Genomic DNA, 12,887 nt, shown 5'->3' with positions numbered 1-12,887 from the left:
GAGATAGGGAAACATCAATGTGAGAGAGAAACATGGACCAGTTGCCTCTCTGTGCCCTAATCGGGGAACCCAACCCACAACCTAGACCTGTGCTCTGACCAGGAATTGAACTAGTAGATAACTTTTCGCTTTGCTGGATGACACCCAACCATCTGAGCCACACTGGTCACGGCAAGAAAATGCATCTTTATCTTTCTATCATATACCTCTCTAATTTCTATGTATCCCCACTTCTTAAAAGTTTATGTTAAGTCACTTTGCTCTTACAAATGATCTAATTAGTACCTCCTTCATTAGCAAAAAGAAAAATCTGAAGAGGATTTCTACTTTTATTTAACAAAAGGTAAAAAACAAAAAAAGGATTCAGCAACTGTCTTGCAGTGAGCCATAAAAGAGGCAGCACACCCTGAGCAGTGAGAGTGGCCCCACCAAGCCCCATCCTAGGGAACTACACTAAGCATCACAGCATCAATTTACAGCTGACTCCTGAACAAAGCAGGATTTAGGGGTACCTCTCCCCACTGCAGTCAGAAATTCACATAACTTTTGACTCCCCTCAAACTTAACTACTAATAGCCTACTGTTGACAGAAGACTTATTAATTAAAAAAAGTAGTTTAACACATATTTTGTATGTCCTGTACGTATATACAATGAGGTAAGCTAGAGAAAAGAGAATGCTATTAAGAATATCATAAGAGAGATTATACATTTACAGTATTTATTGACAAAAATCACATATAAGTGGACTTGCACAATTCAAATCCATGTTGTTCAATGGTCAACTGTACTTTGTGCACCTGTTAGCAAGATGTGTCCTAAGGTATCAACAAAGCTTATAAGGTGTTATGCTTAGAATGACTGTAGGTGATTAAGTGTTTCAGTCATTGTGAATGAAATAAAGAAATGGTGCATGTGTTGAATTTTGGGTCTGACTATAATAAGCAATTTTTCCATATTAATTAATGATAATTTCTTTTCCATTTTTTACCATGTTGGCTAATGAAAGTTTCATATGTTCAGATAGTGAAGGGAACCTGCATAACTATACTTCAAAGTATCTTTGTTAGACTATCTCAGATTGTAAAATAATTATTGCAAACATTTTGAAAACTATCAAGTTCTAAGTAATAATCTATTATAATAGTTTGGCTCATTCCATGTAGTCATTCAGAAGAACTTTGCTCATTTACTGTGCCCTACCAAGTTTCTATTCCAACTAAAAATTAGAGCAAGTCAGCTGTGAAAACTAGCACAGAACTAGCAATTTACTAAATAGATCACTTGTGATTTTAAAGTTAATATAGCTTCCACAAGCACCTAACCAAGCTTTCCCAAAATTTAAGCCATGGAAGAGCCTGGCTCATTATAAACTAGTGCTTTCAAATTTTAAGATTTTGAGAGCAGTTTTATAACATTCAGCTTTTTGAAAACAACTAAGGAATTCAAAGGTAATTGGTTGTTCAGACTAGCAAACATTAATTGCATAACCAAAATACATACAGCACTGATGATAGTAAACCTCTTCTTCCATGGAGTAGAGACAATTCTCTCCTGGGGCTAGATTAGGAAGTGGAGACCTTTTGGAAAAAGCAGACTGACAAGGCCTAAAATAACTAGGAAGCTTTGTAGAAGATAGAGAATAATGGCACTGAAACATACACCTAGAAATTGACACTCTCCATCCCTATCCTTGAACCAATGGGAATACTTAAGGGGACGCTTTCCATAAAACCAGCCAGTGGGATTCAACTTTAGAGGAAGTCTTGCACAGTGATGGCACTTCAGTACTAACCATAGTGATAACAGCTGGATTATGGCATTTTGATGTCATTATGTCACAGACTTCTAGTATACTTGATTGAGTTTCTCAAAGAACTTCTAGAATGAAGTAGCTAATATTTATATTCATTTTTGAGCTAAATTTGTAATAATTTGCCCTGAATTCCAACACCTATTTTTTTTATGCAAACAGGGCAATCATATTCTATGAGTGAAAAATGTGTACACAATTTGATGGGTATGAATATATGAATACAGTGACATAGGTCATTTGAAACAGAAAGTCTCATAAAAATCTTCATATGTAATTGTCATTACAATTTTCAACTTCTGCTAGTGTCAAACTACACAAAACCGCAATAAAAATGAGTTGAGTTGCTCTGAAAATAGAATTAATACAAGTATTTCTTATCTTATTTTTAAAGCTGGAATTTAACCACCTGGCTATTTTATAAAACCAAATTTTATGAAGATGGTGGTTTATTAATTATTTCAATAAGCGCTATGATATTCTGCCAAATGGTATATAAGAGGGGATATTATTTTAAATAATAGTGTAACCCATATACTATTTGACCTCTGGCTTCTGGGAGAAATATTTCAAGTTATGGGGAAGGGAGTATATATTTAGAATAGTGAATTCTGCAATACCTCAAAGAATTTACCTCTTTACTCTGACGTGTCACAATAATCTTATCAGAGTATGAATCTGTTCCAGAGCCTTTTTGGTTTTTAGATTCATATTAAAATCTATACTGAATACTCTCAAGGGTTACAACCAGTAAGCTTTTTGATTTCTTGTATTTTTTTAAAGTAACATTATTTAGAAATAATTCACATACCCATACAACTCACCCATTTAAAGTATGGAATTCAGTGATTTTTAGTATACACTTAGAATTGTGCAATCATCACCACATTCATTTTTAGAACATTTCATCACCTACAGAGGAAAATCCATACCTTTAGCTATAACTCACATAAAATCCCATCGTCACTACCCATAAGCAATCTCTGATCTGTCCTTTGTCTGAATAGATTTTCCCATTCAGGACACTTCATAGGAATGGAATTATGCAATATGTGGCTCTTGTGACTGGTTTATTTCACTTATCATATTTTTTCTAGATTCATCTATTTTGTTGCATTCATCAGAACTTTGTTCATTTTTATGTTTAAATAATATTTTATTATATGGATACACTATATTTTGTTTATCCAGTTGCTGAACACTTGAGTTGTTTTCAATTGTTGGCTACCATGAATAATGATACTATGAACATTTATGTTCAAGTTTTTAGGAGGACATATGTTTATATTTCTCTTGGTTACATACCTAGGAGTGGGATTTCTGGGTCATAGTTAACTCTGTTTTATCCTTGAGGAACTACCAGATTATTTTCCAAAGCAGTTACATCATTTTATATTTGTACCAAGGGATACATGAAGGTTCTGATTTCTTCAAATCCTTGTCAACACTTATAATTTGACACTGATTCTAGCCATCCTAGTGTGGTTTAAAGTGATATCTCATTCTGTTGTTTTGTTTTGTTTTAAGATTTTATTTTATTTTTAGAGAAAGGGGAAGGGAAGGAGGAGGGTGAGAGAAACATCAATGTATGTTTTCTTCTCATGTGCCCCCTACTGGGGACCTGGCCCACAACCCAAGTATGTGCCCTGACAAGGAATCGAACTGGCGACCCTTTGGTTTGCAAGCCAGTGCTCAGTGCACTGAGCGACACCAGCCAGGGCTAAAATAATTTTTTTAAATAAGCCATCAGCCATGGCTGGTGTGGCTCAGTGCATCAAGTGTTTATCAATAACATAAAGACTTTATTCAAGAAACTTACTGAATTATAATTACCTGAACCGCAAGGGTGAATCAAGGTTTTGTGGAGCTTGAGCATCATCTGTTTTGGGAAATCCTAACACAATAATGCCAAACTATAAATATGAATATTGCTTGTGCCCCTCCTAAAATCTTGAAAGGAGCCAATGCAAGTGAAGAGACCTGAAGCTTAAGTTTCAGCCAGTTCATGGTAAACCCACCTCAAACTTGTCACAAGCTTATTTAATGCAGAGAAAAGTATTGTTTCAATGTATAAAAGCACCAGTAATATATTGTATAGATGATAAAATGCTTAATTCAAGGGGTGCCATCTTCCCTGGGCAAGTTGCCTTTGGAAAAAGATGCAATTTAGTTTGTATCTCATTATGGCAAATGTTTCCTGAAGCAAATTAGCTTTGTCCCTACCAAAAATTTGGCCCCAAACAAAGGAGCCCAGCCCCCAGTACACACTAACGGCATTGTGACAATCTTTTGAAAATAGCTGTGAATTAGTTCTAGCAGTACAGCTCTATGGAAATCACGGGAGTATTTTTATTTCTAATACCTTTTTCTGTTGTTTAAGATGAACCCAGGAAACTCAAGAACAAGAAGTTGGTGCCTCCTGTATTACGAATTTTTTCTAACCCACTACCCATTTCCCACTTTGTCTCCCTCCTATCTTTTTGCCCTGCTGTAGAGATGCTGGCGTGGGTCTCATATGTTCTTCCCAACAACATTCATCTTCCTCCATCCATTATCAAAGTTTCTTGGGGATAAAGTCCCTGTCCAATTCTTCCTTGTACCTACAGCACTTAGTACAGTGCTGATACACAGTAGGCATGGCAGCCAGTAAATCTTTTTTTTCCTGTGCTGCCTTCTTAGCTATAGTGAAACTCAGATTCTTATAAGAAACTCTGTGTTACACAATGCTTGACAAAGCTGGTGAGTTTATGACATTGTACTGACACTACCAAAACCCCTGGGTGGAAGGACCCCATAAGCCTGCTGCTCTCTGATCCACTGGCCAAAGGAAAACTGACCCTCAGTCTTCTTTCCCCAAGTTAGGGATCAGTAAGCTAAACAGGGAAAAGGAAAGCTACTACAGATGGGACATATGCAAGAACTCTCAGTCCAGCTCTAGACACACCCTAAACACCTGTAGCTAACCTGAAACAAATTGTGGGAAATTGGATTTCTGAACCACAAGACAGTGAGACAATCTTTTCAAAGGCAGGTGTAGAGGACAATTTTCACCATAAGTCCAAAATCCTTTTCAGGCCACTGAACATATGCATTATGCTTTGCTCGTGTTACAGAGAAATCACAGAATTTTTGAGCTATGAGGGAATAAAGCCCACACTTCCCACTGAGGAGAGGTCAAGAAAGAAATTGGAATTAGGCTACTGTGATGTATTTTCTTTATGACTATTTTTTCACAGCACACCTTAACACAAACAGCATATTTTTCCATACCTCATAGGTTCCTGTTGCCACAGACAATTCTCAAAAAAAAAAAAAAAAAAAAAAAGACATTCTGGGTTTTTGAAGAGAGAAGTGCTCTGTAGCAGGTTTTTAGGAAGACTTCCTGATTTACCATTTAAAATCAACTCATAGTTGAGGAGAACGCTGAGCTAAGCTTAACTCTTTCAGCACTATGTTCCATACATTTATGCAGTTAGAAACTTTGCACATGAGCAGGAATCAAAGTTAAATTCAGAAGTGGAATTTCAAGGACCATTCACAAGTCAGAGCAGCAGCACCGCTGGGATAGCCATGACAATGCTACTTTGAATGCTATTTGCTTGGTGCCTTTTATTGCCCATGCTGAAGGTCAGTACTGGGGAAAGCAGAGCCTGCCATAAGAGTCAAACAAGTCCTTTGCCTCTTTGTACCTTAGTTTCTTCATTTGAGAAAAATGAATGGCTCTTAAGCCATACTTTTTGGAATTCAAACTGGGCTTACTCCCAGCTCACCAATCACTGGATGATGTTTACTCATAACTTTTTATCTGTATTTATCTTCTGTTTCACTTACGTGTCTAAAATTGCATTCTGTGCCAGGCCTGAAATGTTCCAGGGCTCAATTCTCCAATGGAATTGCCACCAAGATTTATATATTCCAAGAAAGGAAGTGCTTCAAAAGAATTCTTTTCAATAAAGGTTATATTGCCAGATAAATCTAGATACTTGAGAAATAGTAGGCCTTTAAATGAATCCTTCTGCAATTCTTTTAACTTATTGTCACTGAGGATTAGTTTCTCAGTTGTGTGGTATGACTTCCTTGAATTCTTAGCAAGGTGACTAAGAGAGTTGCCTTTCAAATTTAAGATAGTGAAGGTGTTGTATGTGTTGGGGTCTGGCACAGGCATTCTGTGAAGCTTCTGCATTGGGCTGAGACCAGAACAAGACAGCATCTTGTTATTGCAGGTACAGAGCTCACATACATTCATGATGGCATTCTGTTCAGTCATTGGAGGACCTGCCTCAGATGACACTGGGTGCTGAGCCCTGTCAAATTGCTGGTCCCAAGAGTGACCTGTTATTTGAGACCAGGTTAGCTGTTGAGCCTGAACAGTCTCTGGTATGGAAGTGTCAACTCAAAGTGTTCTGGAGGAACTGTACTCTGCTCCAGGGTTGTTGGACGTTCAGCCTCCACAGTAGCTTCTGGCTTTATGGTGAGCTTCAGGTCCAAATCTTGACATGTTATCTCAGACAAGGTTGGCTTCTGAGGCTGAACAGTCTCTAGATGTGGAAGTGTTGCCTCAGGGTGTTTCAGAGGAGCTATAGTCTGCTGCAGGGTTGTTGGATGTTCAGCCTCCACAGTAGCTTCTGGCTTTATGGTGAGCTCTGGGTCCAAATGTTGACATGTTATCTCAGGCTAGATTGGCTCTTGGGGCTGAACTGTCTCTGGATGTGGAAGTGTAACCTCACAGTGCTTAGGAGGAGCTATAGTCTGCTGCAGGACTGTTGGCTATTCAGCTTCCAGAATAACTTCTGGCTTTATGGTGAGCTCCAGGTCCAAAGGTCAACCTGTTATCTCGGGCCAGATTGGCTGCTGGGGCCTAACAGACTCTGGATGTGGAAGTGTCACCTCATGGTGCTTTGGAGGAGCTATAGTCAGGTGCATGGTTGTAGCAACAGCCTTTGGGATGAAGATGATTTTATTCTTTCAGAGGGCTTTAGAGGGATCTCTTCCTGGCTTGGAGGATCAACTGCCTCAGTAGGTTTTTCTGGATGAGCTGAGATCTCCTTTGCAGTTGCCAATAATTTAATATCCTTAAGGGGATATGGTGGTATCATATATGACAACACTGGATTCTCAGCTTTACCTGAGCCTGGAGGTGAGACTGTCACCTGAAAATGGGAGGCTAAGCTGGATGGACCCTTCTGCTTGCCCGGGGAAGGTTCTGCACTATCAAGAGGCAATTGTGGCAGAGCCAAGCTCTTCTGATTGATTGAAGTTTCAGTATTTTCACGGGTGACTGATTGCTCCTCATCAGCTCCATAGAGGAACAACAGTTTTAACCATTGACGAGACACTGCAGGCCATGTTTGAGGTTTCTTCCTCCACAGAACATGGTCCTCCCACCTCAGGGGATCCTGATTCCTGAGCTGGGATCTCCTGCAGGGTTGGAGATGATTCCATTTACTCAGAGGAAATGGAGGTTGGCTGGACAGGGTCCAGGAATAACTTCCAAAAATGAATTGGAGCTGCATGAACCAGCAGCCACAACAGCTGCCATGTGAAAAGAACCCATGGGGCCCAGAGGTGCAGCCTGGACATGCTGGCAGAGGTCCGAGAGACACAATGAGCACCCTAGGAAATCTGGGGCACAGCAAGTGACCTGGGGGGTGGGGGTGGCAGGGCACAGCAAGCGACTTGAAGGAGTTGGGGCACAGTGAGCGATCCTGGGAAGCTGGGGCACAGCGATGAGACTCAGGCAAGTGAGGTGCAGGCACCATGCATTGAGTAGGATTGAACAATTGGCAGCCGATCACAATTGGCAACTGTGTCACAATTGGCAGCCGTGTCATGTGTGTGCCCCTTAGCAACAAAGTTCACCTCCCCCGCCTCAGGTTCCAAGCTTTTTTTTTTTTTATTACACTTGTCCCATTTTTTTCCTCATTGCTCCCCCTTACTCAGCCCACCCCCTTCTCTCACAGTCATTCCCCATTCCGTTGTCCATGTCCATGTGTCATTTATACATGTTCCTTGACTAGACCCTTCCCCTACTTATCCCCCTTCGCTCCCTCGTCGCTCTGCTCAGATAAGTTATTCTGTTCCTTGTTCAATTTTGTTCATTTTTTTGTGTTGCTCATTATCCTCCTGTATTGGGTGATACCATATGGTATTTTTCTTTCATTGCCTGACATTTCGCTAAGCATAATTCTACCTAGTTCCATCCATGTTGCCACAAATGGCAGGATTTCTTTCTTTCTTTCTGTTGCATAGTATTCCATTGTGTAAATCTACCACAGTTTTTTAATCCACTCATCTACAGATGGGCAATTAGGCTGTTTCTAGCACTTTGCTATTGTAAACAGTGCTGCTATGAACCTAGTGGTGCATAAGTTCTTTTGAATTTGTGTTCCAGGATTCTTAGGGTATAATCCTAGCAGCGGAAACACTGGTTCAAAAGGCAGTTTCATTTTTAGCTTTTTGAGGTAATTCCATACTGTTTTCCATAGTGGCTGCACCAATCTGCATTCCCACCAAAAGTGCAGTAGGGTTCCCATGTCTCCACATCCTCACCAACACTTGTTGTTTGTTGATTTGTTGATGATGGCCACTCTGACTGGTGTAAAGTGGTATCTCATTGAGGTTTTTATTTGCATTCCTCTGATGGCTCGTGATGTTGAGCATTCTTCAATGTGTCTATGGACCCTCTGTATATTCTCCTTGGAGATGTGTTTGTTCAGGTCCTTTGCCCATCTTTTAATTGAGTTGTCTGTCTTCTTGGTGTTGAGATGTGTAAGTTCTTTGTATATTTTTGGAGATCAATCACTTGTCTGAGGTATCATTGGCAAATATGTTTTCCAATATAGTTGGTTCCTTTTCATTTTGCTGATGTTTTCTTTTGCTGAGCAGAAACTCTTTAGTTTGATGTAGTCCCATTTGTTCATTCTGTCCTTTATTTCCCTTACCTTAGGAGATGTATCAGTGAAAATATTGTTAATGTTGAATATCTAAAATTTTTCTGCTTATGTTTTCCTCTAGGACTTCTATGGTGTCATGTCTTACATTTAAGTCTTTGATCCATCTTGAGTTTATTCTGGTGTGTGGTGTAAGTTGGTGGTCTAGTTTTATTATTTTGCACATCCCTCTCTAGTTCTCCCAGCACCATTTTTTGAAGAGGCTCTTCTCACTCCATTTTATGTTCCTTCCCCCTTTGTCGAATGTTAGTAAACCACAGAGACCTGGGTTTATTTCTAAGCTCTCTATTCTGTTCCATTGCTCTATATATCTGTTCTTATGCCAGTTCCAGACTGTCTTGATCACAGTGGCCTTGTGATATCAGGTATTGTGATTTATCCTGCAGTATTCTTCTGTCTCAAGATTACTTTCGCTATTTGGGGACTTTTTTGATTCCATATAAATTTTTGAAGTATTTGTTTTAGGTCTGTGAAATATGTCATTGGTATTTTAATAGGGATTGCATTGAATCTATAAATTGCTTTAGGTAGTATGGACATTTTAATGATGTTCATTCTTCCCACCCATGAACATGGTATATGCTTCCATTTATTTGTATCTTCCTTAATTTATTTCTTCAGTGTTATGTAGTTTTCTGAGTACGGGTCTTTTACCTCCTTGGTTAAATTTATTCCTAGGTACTTTATTTTCTTGTTGCTATAGTAAATGGAATTTTTTTAAAGTTCTTTCTCTGATATTTTATTGTCGGTGTACAAAAATGCCTTCAATTTCTGAATATTGACTTTGTACCCTGCTATTTTGCAAAATTCACTTATTGCATCATGTAGGTTTTTAGCGGAGTCCATAGGGTTTTCTATGAACACGATCATGTCATCTACAAACAATGACAATTTTACTTCCTCTTTTCCAATTTAGATGCCTTTTATTTCTCTTTCTTGTCTTATTGCTGTGGCTAGAACTTCAATACTATGTTGAATAGGAGTGGAGAGAGTGGAAATCCTTGTCTTGTTCCTGATCTCAGTGGGAATGCTTTCAGTTTTTGCCCATTGAGTATGATGTTGGCTTTAGGTGTTCATATATAGCCTTAATTATGTTGAGGTATGTCCCCTCTAGTGCCATTTTGCTAGAGTGTTTTCATTGTAAATGGGTGTTGTACTTTATCAAATGCTTTTTCAACAGCCATTGATATGATCATGTGATTTTGTCTTTTGTCTTGTTTATGTGGTGTATTACATTTATTGATTTGCAAATATTAAACCATCCTTGCATCCCTAAGATGAATCCCACTTGATCATGGTATATGGTCTTTTTAATGTGTTGCTGGATCTGGTTTGCTAATATTTTATTAAGGATTTTAACATCGATGTTCATCAGCAATATTGGCCTAGCAATTTGCTGTGTCTTGACCTAGTTTTGGAATTAGGGTAATACTGTCTTCATAGAAAAAGTTTGGAAGTTTTCCTCTTCTTGAGTTTTTTGGAATAGTTTGAGTAGGGTAGGCATTAGTTCTTCCCTAAATATTTTGTAAAACTCACCTGTGAAGCCATCCAGTTCAGGGCTTTTGTGTGCCAGGAGTTTTTTTTTTTTATTACTGTTATAATTTCACTCTTTGTTGTCAGTCTGTGCATGCTTTCTGCTTCTTCTTGATTCAGTTTGGAAGATTATATGTTTTTAGAAATTTGTTAATTTCATCTACATTGTCAAGTTTCTTGCCATACTGTTCTTTGTAGTAATTTCTTACAGTCCTTGGTATTTCTATGATATTGGTCATGATTTCCCCTCTTTTGTTTCTGATTTTGTTTATTTGGGTCTTCTCTCTTTTTTTCTTGATGAGCCTGGCTAGAGGCTTGTCGATTTTGTTTATTTTTTCAAAGAACCAGCTCCTACTTTTGTTGGTCTTTTGAATTGTTTGTTTAGACTCTATGTCATGTAATTCTGCTCTGATATTTATAATTTCCTTCCTTCTTCTCACTGTGTGCTTTGTTTGTTGTTGTTCTAGTTCTTGTAGCTGTAGGGTTAGATTTTTTATTTGAGATTCTTATATCCTTTTCAGATAGGCCTGTATTGCTATGAACTTTCCTCTCAGGAGTGATTTTGTTGTGTCCCATAGGTTTTGGGCTGTTGTGTGTTCATTATCATTAGTTTCCAGAAACTTCTTGATTTTTTCTTTGATGTCATTGTTAACCCATTTATTATTTAATATTATGGTATTCATTCTCCATGAGTTTGAATGTCTTTGAGTTTTTTCCTTGAGATTGATTTCTAGTTTCAAGGCATTGTGATCTGAGAAGATCCTTGATATAATTTCAATTTTCTTGAATTTGTTAAGGCTTGTTTTGTGTCTTATCATGTGGTCTATCTTTGAAAACGTCCCATGCGCATTTGAAAAGAATGTATATTTTGCTTCTTTGGGGAGAAAAGTTCTGTATATATCAGTTAAATCCATTTAATCTAGTGTGTTGTTCAGTATCTCAACATCCTCAGTGTTTTTTTGCTTTGAAGATCTGTCCATTGTTGATAATGGGGTGTTAAAGTCTCTTACTATGAGTGTGTTGCTGTTGATATCTTTCTTGTAGTCTCCTAGTATTTTCCTTATATATTTGGGTGCCCCTATGTTGGATGCATATATGTTTATAAGGGTTATATCTTCTTGACAAATTGTTCCCTTAAGTATTATGAAATGCCCTTCTTTGTCTCTTTTTATGGCCTTTGCTGTGATACGAGTATTGCTACTGCAGCTTTTTTTTTCATGTCCATTTGCTTGGAATACTTTTTTTCATCCTTTCACCTCAGTCTGTGTCAATCTTTTGTTTTTAGGTGTGCCTCTTGTAGACAGCATATATGTGGGTTATGTTTTCATATCCATTCCGCTACCCCATGTCTTTTGATTGGAGCATTTAATCCATTACATTTAAGGTTATTATTGACAGGTATTTATTCATTTCCCTTTGTACCTGTGTTTCTCTCCCTCTCTCTTTTTCTTCTTTTTCTTAAAGGAATCCCTTTAGCATCTCTTGCAACGCTGGTTTGGTGCAGATGTATTTTTTTAGTCTTCCTTTGTCTGAGGAACTCCTTATTTCACCTCCTATTTTGAATGAGAGCCTTGCTGGATAGAGTATTCTTGGTCGTAGGCCTTTGTTTTTCATTGCTGGAGATATTTTTTGCCATTCACTTCTGGCTTGTAGTGTCTGTTGAGAAATCAATCGATAGCCTTATCAGAGTTCCCTTGTGTGTTATTTGCTGTTTTTCTCTTGCTGCTTTTAGGATTCTCTCTTTGTCTTTGAATGTTGCCATTTTAATTATGATGCGCCTTGGAGCGGGCCTTTTTTGGTTCATCTTCATTGGGACCCTCTGTGCTTCCTGGACTAGCATTATCTCTCATCAACTTAGGAAAATTTTCTGTCATTACTTTTTCAATCAATATTTTTATCCCGTACTTCTCTTCTTCACCTTCTTATATCCCTATGATAAGAATTTTTTTTTTTTGTTTCATGTTGTCCAACAGTTCTCTGAAACCCTTTTTATTCTTTTTTAATTTTGTTGTATTGTCTGGGAATTTTTTTCTACATTGTCCATTAATAGATCTGATCCTTCGCTCGTTTAGCCTGCTTTTGATTAATTCTACTGTGTTCTTCAGTTCAGTAATTGCATTCTTCATTTCTTATTGGTTCTTATTGATAGCTTTTATGTTCTTTATTATGCTGGTGTAGTTCTCCATAAGTTTCTTGTGGTTTCCCTGGAGTTCTTTGTAATTCCCCTGTAGTTCGTTGTAGTTTTCTCTGAGTTTGTCAAGTTCATTGAGCTTCCTTATAACCATTCTTGTGAGTTCCATGTCTGATAGTTTGCTTACCTCTGTTTCATCTATCTTTCCTTCTGGGGATTCCTTTTTTTTTTTTCCATTGGGAAGTTGTTTCTGTGTCTCTCCATGTTGGATGCTTCTTGTTTGTTTTTGTTTCTTAGATTTGTTTGCTTTGATTTCCCACTTCGTTGTATGATATTCTATGTGGGAAACCTGGGGATTAAATGGTGCAGTCTCTTTTATCTCTTGAGCTTGATGCTCTTGGGATGTTCTTTATGCAATTTCTTTCAGCTGTTCGGTTGTATTTTAGTCACTCTTTGGTGGA

Source organism: Furipterus horrens, unplaced genomic scaffold (assembly GCF_987537825.1).
Source record: "Furipterus horrens unplaced genomic scaffold, mFurHor1.1.pri manual_scaffold_8, whole genome shotgun sequence".
Taxonomy (NCBI): Eukaryota; Metazoa; Chordata; class Mammalia; order Chiroptera; family Furipteridae; genus Furipterus; species Furipterus horrens.
The sequence above is the reverse complement of the archived record's forward strand: the minus strand, read 5'-3'. Positions refer to the sequence as shown.